The sequence below is a fragment of the Hemicordylus capensis genome, chromosome 3 (genome assembly GCF_027244095.1).
Source record: "Hemicordylus capensis ecotype Gifberg chromosome 3, rHemCap1.1.pri, whole genome shotgun sequence".
NCBI lineage: Eukaryota > Metazoa > Chordata > Lepidosauria > Squamata > Cordylidae > Hemicordylus > Hemicordylus capensis.
In genome coordinates, this window is record NC_069659.1 from 22,355,001 (window position 1) to 22,377,651 (window position 22,651).

The 22,651-nt window shown below is 46.8% G+C and overlaps 1 long non-coding RNA gene across 3 annotated transcripts in view; it reads left to right on the forward strand.

Annotated features, from left to right (window-relative positions):
- LOC128351031 (uncharacterized) overlaps positions 1-17,889 on the forward strand; it is a 40,702-nt gene extending 22,813 nt beyond the window's left edge. For 2 of the 3 annotated variants that reach the window (XR_008319561.1, XR_008319559.1), the window contains 3 exons: positions 10,458-10,568; positions 10,693-10,815; positions 17,494-17,889. This is a non-coding gene — a long non-coding RNA (uncharacterized LOC128351031). The remainder of the gene's footprint in view (positions 1-10,457; positions 10,569-10,692; positions 10,816-17,493) is intronic. The other variant, XR_008319560.1, reaches the window with a different exon arrangement.
- Positions 17,890-22,651: the final 4,762 nt, after the last annotated feature.

Genomic DNA, 22,651 nt, shown 5'->3' on the forward strand with positions numbered 1-22,651 from the left:
ATTCTGGCACCTGCCAGGGCGCAAGACTACCACTGCTGGTGGTTTTGCATGGCACACCCAGCAAGAAGAAGCATGGAGTAGCTTCCTGTGCTCTTTGTCACTGGTTGCTACACCTTTAAGCCAGCAGAGGGAGCCAGTGGAAGCGAGAGAGGGGGATAGTTCAGGCACCTGCCTGCACTGGGCATGCCTGCAAACATCCTGAGAGAACAGTCACTGGTGACTGAGATTCCAGGAGGACCTGGACACTCCATACTAACAGCTGGTGGTGATTGACCTTGCAGGGAAGAGGGCGGTGCCTAGGCATGGGAGGCGGGGCTGAGCAGAGCTGGCAAAGTGTGGGTCAATGCTGGCTCCTGCCCGGGTTGTGATGAGAGCAGGGTGGCTTCTTGCCATCACCACCAGAGGCAGATGGCATCAAGTCAGCACTGACTGCAGCAACCAACGATAAAGCTCCAGCCACTGACCTCCTTGGCTCTGGGCTGGAGAACATGCCTTCTAAGCCTAGATAGGGGTTCAGCCACCCACAGCCTGACACAGAGTTCCATTACTGCTGACCTGGCTGATGTCTGAATCTGCTACTTAACTAACAAGATCATTTTAATTCTGTGTGTAAGAATTCTCTATCCTTCATCCCAATATTCTCTGTTCTGTGCCCAGAATAAATTATGCTATTTATCTAGTTAGTTAGCATTCTAACCTGACCCAATTAAACAAATTTGCATAATTTATGATTTTTCTTCCTCTTCCATTAAGCAAATATTGCCATTTGTTTGGGTAGCATGCATATTTATGTGGCCTGTAAATTGTTTGCTGGTATTGCCTTTAAATTTAATTAAAGGGTTTTTATTTAAAATAAATCCCAAACCAATGCCTCAGCCTGTCATTGCTAGCAATGTTAGAATGAAAAGGATTCTAAAAACAAGTCTAACCTGAAAAGTTAAAAGAAGAAGAAGGATTTAAAAATGGGTTTAACTGAGTGTCCTGCCATTAATGATACCCGCAAAGTTGACGAATGACATCTCAGCTGACGTTCATGTATCCAAGAGGCTTCTTAAACTGAACACTGATTGCAGCTTTGGTCCAGCAATGTGGACGTAACTCTGCTGACCTCGATATAATTAGTTCTGATTTTCACAAGGGAAGCAGCAGAAATACTTCAATATAATTAGTTCTGATTTTTACAAGGGAAGAAGCAGAAATAGAGGATGTCATGTTGGTCATGACTTGGAGCAGCAGAATGAAAGCAGAATAGGAATGATATATAGGTTGGGCTTCCTGGAAACACTTTAGAGTATTTTGGCTTGCTTTTAGCTGCTGTTCCTGGAATCACTGATGAAAAATTCATACGCTTGCACCCAAAACTATAGCTCTATTCCCTACTGCTATTACTCGGGCGTAGCAACTATTGAGCAATGGGGGACAACTGTCCCCAGGCCCCAAGGGGATTGGGGACCCCCCCCCCAGGACCCCCTCGGCCAGGGTGTCCCTTTGCTCCCTTCTGTACCCAGCCAGCAAGTAAAGAGCTTGCCAGTTGGGAGCACAAGGCACTACCCTCTCCTCTCCAGCCAGCATTTCACACTGGGTAGGGAGGGATGGACTCTCCCCCACCGGGCATTGGCCCCTCTCCTGCATCTGACATCTGATGCAAGAGGGGTGGGGTCAATGCTGAGAAGGGGGCTGCGACAGCCCCAGCAGAGTTTCCTCTGCCAGCAGTTGGTGGAATTGCTGAAAGGGAGCTCTTTCCCTGGTCCCAACCCCATGTGTCTGAAGTCAGACACAGGGGAAATGCCTTGGGGCACACACATGCAAAGTGTGTGCAAAGTAACACCCAGGGGGCGGGGAAGCCACTGGTCAGACCCTGTCCCCCAGCCCCTACCAAGCTCCCTACACCCCTGCTACTACTGTTACAATGGATATTTATGTACTGCTTTTCAACAAAAGTACTCAAACTACTTTACACAGAAAAATAAATTCTCACAATCCTAATCAGGGTACGAGGAGTGCCCAGTCATGGTAGGAGAGGCTGGAGTGCTCCCAATCAGAGATAATGTAAGCTCAAATGAAATAGGAGGAGGTGGGTGGGGGTGGGGTGGGGGGAGTGATCTTGTAGGAGGCAGGAGCTGGGTCGGATGGCTTTTTCATCCATCGTCAGTAAAATGCTGGAGAGAGAATCTCTGATTCTAGTTTCTAGAGTTTATTTTTCTGTGTGAAGTAGTTTGAGTACTTTTGTTGAAAAGCAGTAAATAAATATCCATTGTAGCAGTAGTAGCAGGGGTGTAGGGAGCTTGGTAGGGGCTGGGGGACAAGGTCTGACCAGTGGCTTCCCCACCCCCTGGGTGTTACTTTGTGCACACTTTGCATGTGTGTGCCCCAAGGCACTTCCCCTGTGTCTGACGTCAGACACATGGGGTTGGGACCAGGGAAAGAGCTCCCTTTCAGCAATTCCACCAACTGCTGGCAGAGGAAACTCTGCTGGGGCTGTCACAGCCCACTTCTCAGCATGCCCATCTGAGCCACCTCCCATCTGATCACTCTCTTGCAGTTTGGGTTTATATGGCCACAAATTGGAAGCACTCCTGGCTCACCTACTCCACCTGGAAGCTCCTCCAACTCTGATTAGGATTGTGAGAATGAGCCTAGTAAATAAGATGGTCCCCTGTCCCAAAAGGGCTCACAATCTAAAAAGAAATATAAGGCAGACTCCAGCAACAACCACTGGAGGGATGCTGTGCTGGGGCTGGATAGGGCCAGTTGCTCTCTCCCTGCTAAATATAAGAGAACCCCCACTTTAACAGGTGCTTCTTTGCTTAGTTAGTAGGGATTTCACATGTTGTGTTCAACACACAGTCTGTGTACAGATTATGCATATACAGATCTGTACACACTGTCAGACATTGAGGCTCTGCACATGAGCATTGCAGAGAGCCTCAGAGGGTTCTGTGGGGAGAGCAGGCTTGGCCCGCTCTTCCCAGAGATGAGCGGAGGGCCTGCCCTGGGTGGCTGGATCGGCTGCCCACATGACTACTGCCTCCACCGCAGAGCCAGTAGGACCTGTGAGGATAAGGGGCCGCCTGGCTCCAGGAAGTCCCAGGATGCCCCACACAAGTGCACGGGGCATTCTGGGGAGACCCCCGAGGCCGGGAGGCTTGTTGTAGCTTCATGGTTGGGGGTCTACTTACGAGTCACCACAGTGTGGTGTCCCATGATTGGGAAAACAAGGTTCGTGGAGTGCTCCAGGGTTTTAAAAACTGTTTTAAATGTTTTAATATTGGTTTTATGTTGTTTTTTTTACAGTTTTTGATTTAAACAGTTAATTGATTTTAATTTTATTTTAATGTAATCCACCCTGAGCCAATTTTGGAAGAGCAGTATTGAAATCAATCAATCAATCAATCAATCAATCAATCAATTTGAATATAAAGGCCTACTAGCTTAGGCCTACTTACCTTGAATTCCATCCACTGGAGCCAGGCCCTTTTCCTATGTCTAGAAACAGCAAAGCGAAAGGGTAGGTGGATAATCTGCTCTTTGGAACTGTGCTTCTTCTTCCCAATATGCCCATTGGTCTCTGTGTGCATGTCCAAGCCATTCAGAAAGAAGTTGTATCTGAAGGAGTATCTAAGCGGCCAGCCCTGCCCAAGATTACTTTATGCCATTGTGCTTTATGTAATTGGCTGAAAATTCCTGTTGGCTGAAAATTTCTATTGGCTGCTCCTTTGCCAACTCATCACTTTCCATGGGACTTTTCCTGCCCAGAGGGGACCAAGACATGAAAAGCCAGTTTGGCCCTCCCTGTATTGGGAAGACTGGAGTAGGGAAACCTCACCATATGATCTGTAATCTGCAGGTCCCTTCCTCTGCCAGCAAGAGCCTAGATTCATGATTTAGACTTGAGAAAAACCAAAATAAAACTAGGATTAAATGGTCAGCAGTGATTAAGGTCACACAGAAGTCTTTGTCTAATTGATTTAATGCAATTAAATACATAATTTAATTTAATTCCTTTCTTTTCTTCTTGTGAGGGCCTGACCTAAAGAAGAGCCTCCACTGCATGTGCTTCTTTCTCTAAAGTTAATGGGGCCAGAGCTAATGGATATGCTCACAGGCCTCCAAAAGGGCATGAAGGTTCCCTTAGAATTGTAAATATCTCTTCAATTCAGAGTAGACAGGCAGAGGAGCAGAAAGCCCTGAAAATCAACCACAGGCAAGTTTGATCTGCAGATCACTATGCTGCAGCCAGTCCTTTAACATTTGATGACTGTTCATGGGGAATGTTGAGCTTAGTATCCTCAGGGCACAGTTTAATGTGACATGAAACACCAGACTGTGCAACCGTGAGCACCTGCTCAGCTACACTAACTTCTTATGTGGGTGCATCTTTGTTCGTTGCACTGGTGCTGTGTTAGTCTAGATGTCAGCCACTGACGAGCAGAAGCAGTTCTCCAGGGTTTCAGAGAGGAATCATCTCACCTCGACCTGATGAGACCAGGGATTGAATCTGGGGCCTTCCGCATGCAAAACATGTGCTCTACCCAGTGGTGGATTAACGGAGAGGCAGAGTAGGCATTTGCCTATGGTGGCAAAATTTTACTCCCCTCTCTGGGGGTGGCTGCAGGAAGGGGGGTCAGGGGAAAGTCCTGGGATGGGGATGGTGGAGGCCGCATTGCCAGCTGCTGGGAGAGTGGGGGGGGGAGGAGTATGAGGGGAAAGTTCCCCTGTTTACCTTCTAACACAATGCAGCTGCCTGCACAGTGAGAGAGCTCTCCTTCCAGCTCCCCTCCTTCCCATATGACTGAATGGCCCCATCCGCATAAGGCCCATAACATGGCCTTCCAGTCATTTGGTAAGGACCTGGAAGAAGCTCTCTCTCGTTGCCTCTGGCCCCATCACCCCATCCAGGGGAGCTGGAAGGAGCTCTCTCTCACCGCCCCCATTGCTCCATCCCGCCTTGCAGGCAGCCAGGGGTGTAACTACAATAGGGCAAGGGGAGACAGTTCTCTGGGGGCCCACTGCCTTGTGGGGGGGAGTCCAGAGGCAAGTCACATGCCTGACTCCCCCAGCCACGCACTCTCCTGGGCTTCCTTCAGTTGTATTCGTCCTCTGAAATTGATGTGAGTGTTAAGACCTGGAGCGCTCTCTCTCTCTCTCTCTCAAATAAAAACTATGCTTTTTGTTACCACTGTTCAGCCTCATTTAAGATTTCTTTACTTCATGAGATGAGATTCAGTGAGGGGGGCCCCATTTTAAAATCTTGTCTCTGGGCCCACTCCAACCTTGCTACACCCCTGCAGGCAGCAATATTGTGTTAAAAGGTAAATAGGGGAACTCCCCCGCGCTCTCCAGCAGCTGCCACTGAGGCCTCCGCTGCCCCCATCCCAGGACATACCCTGCTCGGCGGTGTTTTTAAAAAGGTGAAAGGGGGGACTTTCCCCTTGCCCACCCCCTCATAGCAGCTGAGGCCGCCCCCATCCCCAGAGAGGGGCAGCAGATCCTTAGCTGCCTATGGGCATAAAAAAGCTTAATCTGCCTCTGGCTCTACCACTGAACTATGGCTTTGTACCCTAATCAACAGTCACTGCATCCACCGCCTCTTTCATTTTCCATCACAAGAGTTTCAAAAGTATTAGTGGCGGGGGGGGGGGAATTAAGGGCTAGCAATATTCTCTACTCAGAACCGTTTGCTGTTAGCAACATGGTCAAGAATAATTTAGTTAAGCTATGAATGTCTAAGATGAAGATCCTTAGCACTTGCACTGTGCATTAAAACAAAATGGTGATACTGCGTCAAGTAAAATAATTGGGGGACATATCTAGGATGCCGACAACTTCTATTTAAGCAAATTAGAATGCCTACAGAGAAGTTAGTTCCACTCTTCTTGTGCAGAAATCCTCACAGTGGGAAACGTAATTTTAAAAATATTTTAGTTTGTTGCCCTATTGCCACTGTGAAGTCAGTGCTAAAAGCATGATAACCATCAATGGTCATACAATGGTTAGCAAGCCTATCTAGAAGTTATTTTGGAAGTTGAGAATGTGCCTATCATGGCATTTTTCATCTAGTATTTCATTTAAAGGAGCCGTCTGTGCTGGTGGCCAGAGAGCAAAGCAAGCACTAAGCAGGCAGATAAAGCAGTATGGGCAGTCAGACAGAAGTTTGATGCTCATGCTCAGACCGATGAGTCAGGCCAGAATCTAAGGGTTTAAAGGGCTACGTGAAAGAGAACTAGTCTGGTGTAGCAAGCATGAATTATCCCCTTTGCTAAACAGGGCCTGTCTTGGTTTGCATTTGGAGGGGTGACTACATGTGAGCGCTGTAGGATATTCCCCTCAGGGGATGGAGCCACAGCTCTGTTGAAGAGCATCTGCATACTGCATGCAGAAGGTCCTAGTTTCACTCCCTGGTATCTCCAGGTAGGGCTGGGGAAGACTCCTGCTGAAACCCTGAAGAGCTGCTGCCTGTCAGCATGGGCAATACTGAGATGGACCAATGGTCTGACTCAGTAAAAGGCAGCTTCCCATGTAGGATCAGCTCAGTGGCAGAGCAGTTGCATATAGAAGGCTCCAGGTACATTTCCTTGCAATGATGGGAGTTGTAGTTCAGCAACATCTGGAGTACCACAGGTTACAAGCAGTGTTCCCTTTAACAGAGATCCCCAGGCGTTGTTGACGACAACTCCCATAGTCCCCAAGCAAAAGCCAATGCAGCTGGGGATTCTGGGAGTTGTAGTCAACAGCATCTGGGAATCCCTGTGAGAGGGGAGACTGGTTGCAAACCCCTGGTCTAGACAATACTGAGCTAGATGGCCTAATGGCCTGACTCCATATCAGGCAGCTTCCTGTGTTCCTAGGCATAGCCCTCCCCCAACCTCTGAACTGCGGCTCCATTTCACAGCATCACCTGCTTATCCCTGCAGTGTGTGATTTACCTGCGAGAGCCAACTGATCTATCACCACTCGATGGAAAGCCTTGCTGTACTGCACACAAGAGATTCATGACACATTCAGATGATGTCTTACCTGTCTCAGCCCTGCATTTCATTGGGATTGCTGAATCACTTTCCTGCTATTTTTTTTTTTTAAGGAAGCCAACCCACACTTGCTGAAGATGCAAATCTGCTGGTTCTATTAAAAGGGAATGAAAGAGCACCTGGCGAGCTGAGGCACAATAAATAACTGGCGTACCTCGCTAGCCACCATATTTTGATGCCACAAACTAGAAACCCCTTAAAGATAAGTAATTATCACCACACCTCCTCTGGAACATTATCCACAAAATGATTCTATGGAAGATTAATGCTTCCCTCATCCACCATAAAGTCCTGGTTTCCAATTTTTGATACAATTAAGCAACACAGTAAAACACGTTTATGATCTTTTTGCTCTGTCTGAAAAACAATTATGGCGCTGTTTGTATATACAACGATACATATCCATTTTCCCTGTTATTAAATTCAGGCTTAAACTGTGCCGTAATGAATTATGGCCTCATCTGGGTACAGCAGAATTTTAGTTTCATTTGTTACAAGGAACGGGGTGTCCATAAAGCATGTCGTACTTTTAGAAAACCATTTTAATCCTCTTCCCCCTTGTCACAATTTGTCACTCTAGTACGGACCACCACGAGCCCCAGTACAGACAGCGAACTGAAAATAAGCAACAAATAAGCAACAAGTTGCTTAACAAGTTGAGCCTCTGATTTTTAAATATACTGAAACCTACAACTCTAAAAGCTGAATCCGATTCATGCTTTCTCAGAAGTCACACTGAGTTCAATGAGAGTTCAATAGGGCATCCCTAACATTCATAGTCCTCCAACTTTCAGGGTTCCTACACCTAGACAAGTCGGCATGTTTATTAAACATTAAATTAAATGTTTAATAAACATGCCGACTTGTCTGGCCTGATCATTACATTTTTAAAAATGCTGGTGGAAAAACTAAACAATGTGGCTGGCATACTGACTATCAAAGCACCAATACAATGGGAAAAGCATCAGTGCTTCTGAAAAGTTCAACTAAATCGACTCCACTGTTGGCTCAACAGTGGAAGCAAATTTTGACTACCAACCTTCCCCGAGAAGCACTCTATGCCTCCCAAAAATATGACCCTGAAGAGTATGCAGCCCTCAGGGACATGCTTTGGGTGACAGCGTTTTTCTGGGGAAAAGGGAGGTCACTGAAATTACAGCAGTATAAACAGTAAACAGTCTGATTTTATAAGCTTGCAATAGAATAAAATATCCATCTTATTTTGCTGTTTTGCAAAGGCTTACAGACTGATAACTGAGAATTCCCCCCGTGGGCAAATGACTTGACTAGCAAACCAATGACTTGACTAGCATGCCTGGGCTAGAAGCCCAGCAGAGGAGAGGGACAGTCTATCCGCTTCCCATCCAGTACTGCCTGGGGTGAGAGACCAGGTGGGTGCTGTGGGCTCCTTCTGCTGTTACCTGCCTGCTCCTGCTTCCTCTGTGGGGCTGCTGCCTGCTGTCTCTGTGTAACATCTGTGGGGAGTGTGTGCAGGAGTGGGACCAGCTCCTGGGTGACTCAGCAGTTCCTCGGGTCATCTGCCCAGCTCTGGGCTTTATAGGAACGCCACCTGTCGCCAGTTTGGGGGAGCCACTTTGGGGGATAATGAGGGATAACGAGGGTGAGGACCAGGCTGTTTGGCTCAAGATCCCTCGTGGGTGTATAAAGGAGGGTGGGTATTATAATTGGGCTTCTTTTTGAAATCTTGGGTGAGTTGAGTTTTAATGTGTCTGAGTCTGTCTGGAGATGGGGAGTCAGGGGGTGCATCCACTGATTATGGGGCAGCTATTTTAGTGGTGGTGGGGAACAGAAAAAGTAACATTGACAGATCAGCAGGCCATTGCAGGGGAAGAGAAATCAGAAACTTAAGTGCTGTCTTCCCTTCTGGCTGTCCTGCCAGCTCTTTGACCTTAGAAGGCAATGTTAACCACCCACAGAGCCTCGTCTTGCTCCTTTGTAATGCCATGTCAGTCCAGAATAAACCTGAAATAATCCATTATTTGATTCTGGATGACGGTGCCGATCTGATATGTATTACAGAGACTTGGTTGGGGGAGGCTGGTGGCCCTGTCTGGTCCCGGCTTCTTCCTCCAGGGTACTCTGTTGAGGAGCAGGGGAGGGGAAGTGGGTGGGGAGGTGGAGTGGCTGTGGTCTACAAGAACAATATCTCCCTTGCCAGGATCCCTGTTGAAGTGTCTGACCATATTGAATGTGTGTACCTATGTTTGGGTACCAGGGATAGATTGGGACTTCTCTTGGTGTACCGATTGCCCCGCTGCCCAATAGAGTCCCTAACTGAGCTGACGGACTTGGTCTTTGGCTTGGCGTTGGAGTCTCCCAGGCTTATGGTGCTGGGGGATGTCAATGTTCACTTTGGGACCAATTTGTCCAGGGCGGCTCAGGATTTCATAGCGGCCATTGCAACTATGGGCCTATCTCAGGTGGTCTCGGGACCAACACATATTGCTGATCACACACTTGATATGGTCTTTCACTCTGAACAGGGTGGTGTTCTGTGGGTGGGGACGCCTATGATTTTCCCTTTGTCATGGATGGACCACTATCTGGTTAAGGTTGGACGCACGACTACGTCCCACCTCCACAGTGGCGGGAGGCCCATTAGAGTGGTCCGCCCGAGTAGGTTACTGGATTCAATAGGATTCCAAGAAGTCTTGGAAGGATTTAGCTTTGGCTCTGCTGGTGACTCTGTCAACACTATGGTGGAGAACTGGAATAATCAACTCACTAGGGCAGTGGACATGATTGCTCCTAAGCGTCCTCTCTGACCCGCTTTGAAACTGGCCCCTTAGTATACGGAAGTACTACGGGGGCTAAAGCGGCGAAGTAAATGACTAGAACGCAAGTGGATGGTATAGAAATATTTTAAATAAATAAATTAAATAAGACAGAGGTCGCCGGTTCGAATCCCCACTGGTATGTTTCCCAGACTATGGGGAATACCTATATCGGATAGCAGTGATACAGGAAGATGCTGAAAGGCATCATCTTATACTGTGTGGGAGGAGGCAGTGGTAAACCCCTCCTGGATTCTACCAAAGATAACCACAAGACTCTGTGGTTGCCAGGAGTTGACACCGACTTGATGGCACACTTTACCTTTACCCAAATAATACATTATTTTCTAGTCTGTTCTTTTTTGTTGCATCAAAACAAGATTTTGAAAAATGAATTATGAGGAATTGTTTTAAAATATGCCCTTTTGCTCTGCCACTGACGTGCTTGCTTATTCTTAAATCCTTTTAAAAATGGGGTAAATCCAGACCTGGTTTGAAATAAGATTGGTGGTCAATATGTATTTGCCTCCATTGTCTGCCATTTGGTGTCTTTTCCTTCTTGAGAGATTGCAGGGAGGATCAGATTTTATAGCTAAGATCATAATAATTGCCTTGCTATTTCTTCATATTAAAGGTTCATCTAAACCAAGAGTGACCAGCCAAGCACCCCCAGGAAGCTCATAAGGAGAGAATGACAGAGAGAACTATTCCTTGCCTGTGTTCTCTGCTCTTGGCGATCAACAAGGTAGTCGCACTTGGGTTTCATATGTCGCACTTTCTTGAAAAGTGAGAAGTTCCAAGGGAGGCAACTCAGGTTGGGTTTCCTTCGGGTGACTGAGCACTGGAAACTTCTGGTGTTTTCTTTGTAGAATTTGCTTATTTACAGGTTTAGAAGCAGAGTGTCACTGGGGGCAAAGATCAGACAGTCCCACAGGGCAGCCGGATTTGCTACTTCACATCAGATCCCGAAAGACAGGCCCTGCACCCTCAAGGTACATTCATCATTCAGCTAATTCACATTTCTCTCTTTTGATCTTGTCTGTTCTAAAACTGCAAAAGTGCCCCCCGCCCCCCCCTCTCTCTCATACACACATGCACCACAGTCAATCCACCAAAGGGATGACTTCAAGGGATGATGGGTACTCCCCCTTGAAATTGGTCTCACTCTTCCTTTCACTTCTCCACCTATTGTACAGGAATGTTACCTCAAAGTGAGAGACAATTGAGATATAGTATATTATGGTCCTATAGCTTGAATTACTTATTTTTAAAAGCCTCTGTGGTTTAAAGAAGCTTCATACAGTCACTTCTCTACCCCAGAAGCTGCAGCAGAAGCCAGTGTAGCAAAATAGTTAGGAGACTCCCCCAGCCACCCAGGAGCCAGGTGTATCTAGGGAAAATAATGCCTAGGGCAAGCACTGAAATTGCACCCCCTTACCAAACATCTGACACCCATCTTTCAGATAACTTTACCATAATAAATAATAAATAGGAGCCCCTGGTGGCGCAGTGGTAAAACTGCTGCCCTGTAACCAGAAGGTTACAAGTTCGATCCTGACCAGGGGCTCAAGGTTGACTCAGCCTTCCATCCTTCCGAGGTCGGTAAAATGAGTACCCAGAATGTTGGGGGCAATATGCTAAATCATTGTAAACCGCTTAGAGAGCTCCAGCTATAGAGCGGTATATAAATGTAAGTGCTATTGCTATTGCTATTGCTATAATATCCACTGAAAAATACAAGCCAAGCTCGTTAATCTTTTAATATTTCAAAAACTATTTAGCAGTGGACTTAGCCAGACCAAAAAATGCTGAAAAACTACAAATTTCAGTATGCTGGGGCTCATGAAATAAGCAAATACTATGTGGAGGTGTACTTGGAAAACTAAACAGAAGTGCCTGTCTAATTCTCCACTATGCATTGTAGCATCACTATTACGTAAGTTTTAAAAATAAATGGAGAATTTGACTTTTCCCAGATACTCTGCAAATAATTAAAGGATATGTGGAGTAAACTGTGTCACTGCTTGGAGTATATTCTAGTATTTCAGAAAGACAGTTAAAATGAGAGAAAGAGAGCAAGAAGCTCCCAGTGGGCCTTAATACCAAGGATTTCACACTGATTCAAAGACAAACTCACCATTAATAGCCATATTATTAAGACATCACATTTAACTCACTTATCACAAGAAGCAAAGTAAGAGCAAATGAATACAATCCTAGCTCATAAGCTTCAGCTCAATATTCAGAAGCCCTAATTCTCTGTACATAGTGCCAAACTGAATATGCGTACAGTGACATATTATATTAATTTTTAAAAAAGAATTACCTGTAGCCCCTTCGGGGGCCTTCCTAAAGGCCATGGGGTGGGGGAGTCTGCAAAGGTTCCCCCTCCCCCGCCGGCCTCTTAATTCACTGCTACAGCCCATCCCAGGCTGAGGGCCTCACAGGGACCATTTGAGCATGTGTGGTGGCCATTTTTAAAAATATGTATATTTTTAAAAATGGCTGCCAAAAACAAAATGGCCAGCACGCATGCTCAATTGGCCCCTGCAAGGCCTGGCATGGCCTAGGGCCTCACAGAGGCCATTTGAGCATGCATGGCAGCCGTTTCGGCAGCCTTTAAAAATAATAATAATAATAATAATAATAATAGCGCCCCTTCAAGTTGTGCCCAGGGCACGTGCCCTGCCTGCCCTAATCTAGATATGCCCCTGCTCCTCAGCTCCCTTCATTGCCAGGAACTGGGCTGGGTGAGACCATGTGTGCAGGGTCATCTCTAGGGTTGCCAGGTCCAGGTGGTGAAAACAGTCAAAATTAGAGATGTGCAAATCGATTCAGCACTGAATCGATTCTACTCGAATCTGACTGATTGAGTGTTTCTACCTTGAAATGAATCACCTCAAGAAGGGGTGGTCAGATTTCGAGGTTGAATTGAAATCAGCCAGATTCAAGTTGAATCTAGCCAAATTGATTTAGCCTTCAATGTAAGGGGGGAGGAGAGCATCTGAATTACTTTAATCAAAAGAAAATGGTGCTGGGGCACCCTGAAAATAAATAATGAATTACCTTTGCAGAGCCTGCAGGGGTGACCCCCAACTGGCCATCCCCCTTCAGCCGCTGGCTGGTCCTGTGAAATGGTGCCTGCCCCCATATTTTTTTAACCCACTCTGGTGGGAGTGGAAACATAGGGCTGGCCACCTGGCAGCGGTGGGGAGGCAGCAATCAGACCCGCCATTCTTCCCTGCCACTGCAAAGTTGGCAGCAGGTGATGGGGAGGTGGTGATTGGACCACCATTTCTCCCTGTGGCCGGCCTGGCCAGTGCTAGCTCTCCCACTGACCGGGCTAGGCTCTTTTAAATGGCCTCTGTGCAGGGAGGAGGCTATTTAATGGAATTGCCCAGTGTTCTTTTAACTAGAACCCTGGTGCTTTCTTTCTAGTGAAGAAAGGGGATATATAGAGGAAGCATAAGTTTCCTAACCTGGAGGGAGCTTTCTGACTGTGCGCCACAGCTGTAGAGCAGCAGAGACACATGACACAGTTAGAAGAAGAAGTCCCTCCTTGGGGCCACTGGGCCAATCACAGCGAGTCACTGAGAAAACGAGGAGGCAGGCTGCTGCAAAAAACACGTGGCTGGAAAAATGGGATGGGAATTGCCAGCACAGCAGCAGCATACAAGAGCTCCTTCTGCTGCCACACAGCAAATGTTACACATGGGTAGGTCTATTATTTCCAAAGGGCCTACTCACAGGTAATAGCCGCTGATTGTTTTGAGCCACTCGGCGGTTGCAGCAGGATCACTGGAAATCCCCCTCCAGCACAGAAATAGTTGCAGGGGGTTTAAAATCATGCAAATCCGGGGTAAAATTCCACACCTGCAAGTTATTTGCACTTGGCTTCAGGCTGCAGGGTAAACGTTGAGTGAAGTCACTTCAAAATACATTCGTGGTATTGAAGGAAACAGCCCCTCCCCTCTGCTCTTGGTTTTCTTTTGAAACAAGTCCACATGCAGTTGCCAGTGTTTTCCTTCTAGTGAATGGGGTGGGGGAGAGAGAGCCCTACAGAGATAGATCTGCATTTTTGAAGAGAGCATGACTTTTATCATGCTAATGATTCTACGTCAGCGCCTCTCCCTGTTTGCTCTGGCATTTTCAGAAAAAGTAGCTTAAAACCAGCATTTTAAAAATCTGGAAATACCCTGAGATAAGCTAGAATTTGTAAGACATAGTCCGACATGTGTGTGGAGTGGGTCCGAGAATCTCGACGGGACTTTAGGGTAAGTTTGGCTGGTGTGTGAACGTTCATACTGGGGCTATTCTCATGATTAACAAAAATCGGGCTAGGAGAGCCTAGCCCGATTTTTTTTAGTCATCAGAACCACCGGGCTCGGTTGCGAGCCCGGCGGTTCTAGAGCGGGTAACCTGCTCTGGAACCCCTGGTAAAAAGCAGGTTTGCTGAGCGAGTGCTCTGCAAACCTGCTTTTTACAATCGTGAGTAGCCATTGTGTGCCTTCGCGCCATACCTACTCATGAGTAGACCCCCAGCCGGGAGGCGAAAAGCCGCCTCCTGGCTCGGGGGTCTCCCCAGTATGCCCTGCGCACTCAGCAGGGCATACTGGGGCTTGTGGGGGACGCGTGGCCCCTGAGCTCCCCAGCCTCCGCCGGCTCTGTCTTGGAGCCAGCAATTGTGTGGGTGGCCGATCTGGCCGCCCAGGGCTCCTTCTCCACTTAGCTTGCTCTCCCCGCTCACCCTAAGAAACCGGGTCTCACGGCGAGGCAGTGGCAGCAGCAGCCGCCGCAGCAGCAGAAGGAGGAGCAGCAGAGGTACTCCGTGTTATGGGAAGCATGAGCAGAACTTGAGATGGAGCACATTGATTTATAGGGACATATACTGAAGCTGCCATATACTGAGTCAGACCATAGGTCTATCTAGCTCAGTATTGTCTACACAGACTAGCAACGGCTTCTCCAAGGTTGTGGGCAGGAATCTCTCTCAGCCCTATTTTGGAAATGCCAGGGAGGGAACTTGGACCTTCTGCTCTTCCCAGAGCGGCTCCATCCGCTGAGGGGAATATCTTACAGTGCTCACAATAGGCATATTTACCCACAATATTTACCCACAATAGGTAAAACAGCAGAGCACTAAGGAATGAGCACACACTCCAGTTACAGAGTAGGTAGCAGAGGATGGTTTGGATATTGCAGCTATTTAGAGAAAACACATGGAGATCCTTGTATGACTAAACACTAAATATTTATTGGTTAAATACACGTAGATAGGAAAGACCTATATCTAATCTAAAGGACTACATAATGGATAGGTAAGGAGAGAGAGAGAGAGATGTTTCCATCTGCTCTCTAGGAAAAAAGAAAGGATTGTGACTCAGCACAGGAAGTGCTGCAGAGTCAGTTCAGGGGTCATAGAGTAGGGACAGATAGGGAGACCCTGACTGACTGTCTCTACTCCCAATGCCCCTAGTGGTCATTAGGACAGTTGGTGCAAAAGGTCAATGCACTGGAAGTTCATCTCCAACAGTTCTCCCATTCATATGCAACCAGGGCAGACCCTGCTTAGCTAAGGGGGCAACTCATGCTTGCTACCACAAGACCAGCTCTCCTTCTTAAATGCAACAGTCCCTTGTGTCTAGTAACATATAACTCAGCTTTTAAAGCCATCTTGAAATAAAAATAAATATATAAATAAATAAATACATCTTGGAATGCATATACAACGGGGAGCGAAGGGGAGGGGAATAGCCTATGCCCCCCCCACCTGATTCTTCAGCAGGTCTACAATGTGGGACACATGAAAACCATTTCACTCCTGCAGGGTTCCTAATGGTGTGTACCAAATGAGACACGCTTTATCCTGCAGGGTTCCTGATTGTGTCTCTCAAAATCACCCATGGGACACTGTGCAGTATGTGGCCAAACAAAACAAAACAATGTACCTTGTCTTTTTCTTCTGAGGACTGATGTGGAAAGCTGCCTTGCTTTAAAAAAAACACAAAGATTAGCAAGCACCCTGAAGAGGAAACTCGGGGGGGGGGACACCCCCTATCAAGTGTGACAATTCAATAGTTGGCTCCTGTTTAGGTTTTTTGCTAGATAACACTGATCAAAAGCTTCAAGCTTCTGTTGCTGTCCAGAGGTACATTCTGACTCTGAGACTGCTGACTCATGAAAGAAGCATGGGAATGATGTTTTTAAAAGATTTCTTTTCTACCGTATAGAAACTCTGTGTAATAAAACACACACGAAGAGCCTTCAAATGTACTTGACACTGAGAAACAATATCAAGGCATAAGGCATGTACAGCAGACCAAGAGAGATGGAGAGGGAGATGCAGAGAGAAAAAGACTTGCTGTCATTCTCCTGCAGTCAAACGGGCTCTTCACAATAGCAAACAAATGTCCGGGTGGGAGCGGGGGTGAGGCGGGGAGAAGAGACACAGTATTCTGCTGTGCAAGGCAAAAAGTGAATAGGATCAGGTAGAAGAGCCAGATGTTGCAGTGGAAGAACAAGATACCCAGAGTAGCAAATTAGGACAATGCAATGCCACATCACTATAACTGGGCAGTGCCCGTTCTGCCACCCCAAGCTCCACCATATGGGTCAGAGAATGGTGCTGATGCCACCACACTCCCCCACCTCACCTTCGAGGCATGCACAGTTTTGCCCTTGGGTTTTACTACTGTGTGCTTTCTCTAGTGCCAAAAGCAGACAAGCTTGGTGATGGAAGATAAAAACATACTGGCACTGAGATACAGACTTGCAAAACTGGATGGGTGGGGAAGTCGGACAGAGAGGCTGCTGTTGCAATTGTGTTTTGCATGGGGGCAGCCCTTCCATGAGGCGAGGTGAAGTGGTCACCTCGGGTAGTCGATTACTGGAGTACCAGTGGAGTAGTAAGATGTCATCCTGACCCCACCCCCACTTTAAAAGAAAAAGAAAAAGAGGGGGAGGAAGGTGCATATAAAGGGGGGTGGCATTTGGTATCCTGCCTGAAGCACACAGAAGCCATCTACTAGTTTTGCTGATTGCAAAAAAGCCCCCACTATGAAGCAAGTCTGAAAAAAACATGGGAGGAAAACAAATACTGCAGCATGCAGCAAGGAGCGGGCAGCAGGCAGCAGTCATAGGAACATAGGAATCTGACTTATACTGAGTCAGACCACTGGTTCATTGTCTACACTGACTGGCAGCAGCTTCTCCAAGTTTTCAGAGTCTCTCTCAGCAGTAACTGGAGATGCCAGGGAGTGAACCTGGGACCTGTTGCATGTGAAGCAGATGCTTTACCACTGAACTATGGCCCCATCCCCTAAGGGGAATAACTTGCAGTGCTCATATGTAGTCACTCAGCCAAATGCAAACCCAGGTGGACCCTGCTTAGCAAAGGGGCCAATTCATACTCAGTGTCACAAGACCAGCTTTCCTCCATCCATCCTGCAAATGTTTTCTAATGCAAGGCACAATAAAAGGATGTTCCACACAAATTTTCTTAAGATGAATTAACTTTAAAATTTTAAACATGGTAAGCTCACCTCTTCACACAAACCCATGAAATGGTTCTTTTAATGCCACTGTTGGTCATGTCATTTGGACAGATGCACTTAAATGTTTAAATGTTTCATTATTACATGAAAGGTACTTGATTGCACTTTATCTTTTAGGGAATGAACAATCACAAGGAGAACGGAAAATTTCCTTTCAGTGCCTGCTTCTCCAGAGACTTCCTTTTTTATTCATACAATCCTTATAACTACCGTGGCATTTTATGATAAAAAAATAAACTGTACCCCGAGGTAATGTTTCCCCTCTGATAGATTATATAACATGGTGAAATTGGTCATTATGGACTGCAATTCTTTATGACTTAAGAGACCATTAGTTTAATTCCTTCTGAAAGAAGATGTGATGGAGGACTTTAAAATGGACTGAGTTGGGCCCATTAAAGGATGCTGTATTACAACTGTGGCTTTGTATTCCAGTGCCACATATTAGGCATTAAGAGACAATTATATTTGTGCTCCTGATATTTCCTGTGATCGGAGGTTGCAGTCAGTAGAATAAAACAACATTATCATCTGAAAGTTGTTTCACCCTACAGCTTGTACTTAACAAAGTGCAATGTTTGAGAGACCTCACTTCAGTTATTGTGTTATAACAAATTTTGCATCTCTGGTCCCTGCACCCACACGAAATGGGTCCAAGGGTTAAACTGGTGATTGGCCTAGTTTGGCGATTGCCCTAGTTTGTGTACTCCCATCACCACCTGAAAAGATATGGTGGAAAAGATATGCAGGGACTGCAGGCTCCCACCAAAGACAAGCTGCCCCTCCTGGCAGTGGGACCAGCATGGGGTGAAGTCTGGGAGGCAGGCACAGCATGGAAGCATGGCCCTGTGGCCCTACAAACAAGGACGCTAGGATGCTGCCTCTACAGCCCCAGAGCCCAGCTAGTCTATGAGGGATGGGGTATTGAAGAGTCTCCTGACATGCCCAAGGGAGATAGCACACAGGGTGAACTCCAGGTCTGAGGAAGCCATAGCCCCACTTCATGGAGGTAGTTTTACCTTTGACAGAGGGAGGGAGGAATCCAACAGTAGTGGGTATGCAGTTTGTCTCTCTTCCTTCCCACCAGCAAATGCATCTGGTGGTGCCAGCAGCCCCTTCTGTTCCTCATTCTTCCCCATGGGGGAAATCTTCGGTAGTGATTTCCATGGGGGAAATATTCCCTCCCCACCTCCACCTTTGGAGAGTGGTAGGGAAATGATCTGCTGTGGCATCACTCTCATTGCCAATGGGGAAGTTGAGCAGGGTGCTTTCCAGATTAGACCCTGCAACAGGGTCACGTCGTATCTCGGAAGTGTGCTTCCACACTTCCTGCATTGTGACACCACAGTCCCTATATGGACATCAGGGTGCTGTTCACATTTACAATGCCTTCTTTCAAATTTAATAGCTGCGATATAGAGCTAGGATGCTGTATATCTGGCGTAAGGAAGTTATTGTTTCTTTGGGTTGTTAGTATCCACGAGACTGCTCCCCCTGCTGTTTACATTTCGAATGCGACTTGCCTGCATGGAGGCATTTTACTGCTGTTGAGCAGCTAGGCTGGAAGGTGCCCAGGAGGAGTTACTGCTGCTGCTGCTGCTGCTACCACTAATCTCCCACATTCTCCCACCAATCTCCCACTTGCATCTCCCCATTCTGCCATTTTCCTTCTATTCTCTCGCAATTCCATTGCATCCCCTGCCTTGCATTCTATTCTGCCAACTCCCCCATTCTCCCAATAATCTCCCCATTATTGCTGCTGCCAACACCAATCTCCCCCATTTTGCTGATGAGGAATCGGCAAGGGGGGAATCTGCAGTGGTGTGGGAATTCACTCCCCCGGCAGCTGAAGGAGGGATCTTCAGCGGTAGTGGCTTCTCCTCCCATGCTCAGATATTGAGAGAAAAAGGAGTCATTTCTGTGTGCTCTCCATTTGTCAATAGGGAGGGGAAGCAGCAGAGCCTCCGCCTTCTCTCTCACCATCGTCGTTATTGAATGGGCTTCTTTCTGGAGGCTCCTGCTTCATCACAGGGCCGTCTTGGAGGAAGCTCTTTTGTGTATGGGGAGGTAGGTGAAGGCAGTGCCAGCACGAGGTTCAGAGGTGAGAGGCTTGTGTCTCCACTGCCTTCAGTGGGCACTCCCCACTTCTGAAAATGGGAACGTCCCCCAGAGGCTCCTGCTGTTCAGGTCCACCACAGCATTTGCTACGGTGGACCTGAACAGCAGGAGCCTCTGGGACAGGACTAGGTGTCATGGACAGGCCTAGGTGTCACAGTTGGCAACTGGCGGGGAAATTTATTATTATTTATTATTAAAACGTTTATGCCACCCTTCCAAAAGGCCCAGGAAATGCTTGACTAACAAGCAGAAGGTTGCCGGTTTGAAACCCTGCTGGTACTATACTGGGCAGCAGCGACATAGGAAGATGCTGAAAGGCATCATCTCATTCTGCGTGGGAGGAGGCAATGGTAAACCCCTCCTGTATTCTACCAAAGAAAACCACAGTGCTCTGTGGGCACCAGGAGTCAAAACTGACTTGATGGCACACTTTTCCTTTACTTCATTCAATCTGAGATCCTCACAAAGGGCAGCAATACACAAGCCAAGTGGCAATACGTCCCTTAAGAGGAATATCTCACAGCAGACAGCACTCAACAGGCCGTCACCAACCAAATGCAAACCTGCTCAGCAAATAGGACAATTCACGCTTGCCATCACAAGACCAGCTCCTCCCCCATTAAAGTATTACACTTTAGTACATTATTTTTAATGGCTCAATTATAAAATAGTATAAGACACAACAGTATAACACACAGGGGGGAAAGGCCAGATAAAACAATCAAGTGCAGCTTAAACCCAGAAAAGTCCTGGGCAAAGAACAAGGTTTCCACCTGGTGCTAAAAGGATAGCAGGGTCGGTGCCAGGCGAACCTCCCTGGGGAGAGTATCCTAAATAAAGGGTGGCACAACCCTGCCATGAGTCACCACCCTGCCTCACCTTTGTGGCAGTGGAATTCATAAAAACATCTCTGAATTGGATCTTAACACCCAGGCAGATCTGTGTGTATCCAGATCCCCAGGTATTTGGGGTCCCTGTCCTCCTCCACCTTTTTCAAGGGACTTAAAATCTTCTTCATTTATTTCAGAATTTTAAAGACTAAAACTCCAGGGCGTTGGATGGGACTAGTTATTTTAAGAAACACACACACACACACAGAGCCCAACCCCCCCCAATTGTATTGATTAGTGTGACTTTAATTTATTACGGTAGAAGCACAATTCTTTCCAAATGAACCCCTGCTGAGCCCGATCTGCTCGCTGACAGAAAATCATTCAGCTGAAAAAGAGAGTGTTTAATATCGCCTCAGGGAAGGTTTGGCTGAGGTATTCACTTTAATACATGGTTTTAACACTGGAGGTGACTGATAAGGGGGTTAGGAAGCACTATTAGGACACGAATGAAGCAGAGGTTGACAGTGAAGGAAGCAAGGCCTATGAAGGAATCTTTTTGGAGGATTCCACCCCTGCAGATTTTATCCCACTTGGGGTATAAGATAATAATTTGCCTCTCAGCTGCCAGTAATCAGACCTAGATTTCTTTTCTTAAAACAAACACCTGAGGAAATCCAGCCTTGCTGTATCAGAACAAAGGACCACAGCATTCTGTTTGCAATGGAGTCCACTGGGAAGCTTACCAACAAGGTGCAACCCTCTTCCCAGCTGTTTCACCCCACAGAATTTGGTATTCAGAGGTATGCTACCTTTGAACATGGAGGTTCCATTCAGATTTCATGGTGACTTGGAAGGGCTCTGCCTGCTCTCTGTCCCCCTCGAGGCCTCAGTTAAAGTGAGGGAGGTGGTTGCTGCCACCTGGAAGATTTTCACACGGGGCTTTTAAAGCCCTTTAACTCACATCTCCTCTGGAATGAAGGGTGTGCATTCACATATCGGCCAGATTTACCCCGAAGTCCCTGTGAGCTATCGGAGAGCAGTTCACACACAACTTGGGTTTTCCAGAGTGTAGCCTGATTTATATCCAGGGTAAAAATATCCACTATTTGTGTCGGTTTTTGGGGACAACTTCGAGTTCGCAGTAAAGCCTCCCTGTAAACTCACGGTAAAACCTGCTGTGTGTAAAAGTGCCAGGTTCCTCCTCTCATCCCACCCACGGGTGTATCCAGTGGTTGCTCCTGTGCATCTCTGCTTTTGAACCCTTCCCTTCTCTCTGTCTCAGCACTCCCCTCCCCCTTGGTGCTCAACCAATCAACTCTAGTTTCTTCCTGATCCTTCCCCATCTCAACCCCCACCTCCTGGATCTGCTAAGTGAGCAAAGTGGTGATTCTCTTGATTGAGCAGGGGGACCCTATCCATCCCCAACACAGCATCCCTCCAGTGTTTATATGTTTCTTTTTTAGATTGTGAGCCCTTTGGGGACAGGGAGCTACTTTTATTTATTCATTCATATCTATGTAAGCCGCTTTGGGAACTTTGGTTGAAAAGCAGTGTATAAATATTCATCGTCTTTGTATCTTTCCCACCTAGGTTGCTGCTCACAAGCATGTTGGACATTCCCCTGCTCACCAGCTGTTGTGTCAGCCAGCACAGCTTCTGTGTCTGCTCTGTGTCTGCCCCATTGGGCTGTAAGTCAACAAACCCCTAGAGCAGGCGGAAGTCTGCTGGTTGTAGACTTGGTATTTAAGAGAACGCCTACTTCTTCAGGAACCTCATCACCAATTAAGATAATCAGGGAGGTTCGGTTGCAGTCACCACCAGCTCAGTTGGTGGCGACTCAAAACCAGGCCTTTTCTAAGGTTGTCCCGGGACTTTGTGATATGCTTCCTAACAAAATTAGAGCCTCCCCTTCTCTGGATGTTTTTAAGAAAGATCTGTAACATACCTGTTTAATCAGGCTTTTTAATTTATAGTTTTTAATAGTTTTAAGTTTTAGAGCTTTTCTCTCTATTTTAAATTGTTTTAATTGTATTAATGTTTTAAATGTTGTGTTTTTTAGATTGTGAACCTCCCAGAGACTCAAGTGTAGAGTGGCATAAAAATGTGCTAGCTAGGTATTTGAGAGAATGCCTTAAATGCTCTCTGCAAGTCATCTGAGGCAGTGGCCATATTCAGATCTTGTGATTTGAATTCCCTAAGTTAATTGTGCACAGTGTGAAGAAGTACTGCCTTTTGTCTGCCCCATATAGCTACTGCCAAGCAGTTTCATTGGGGGATCCCAAGTTCTAACGTTATGGTGGAAAATGCTTCTCTCGACACCATCT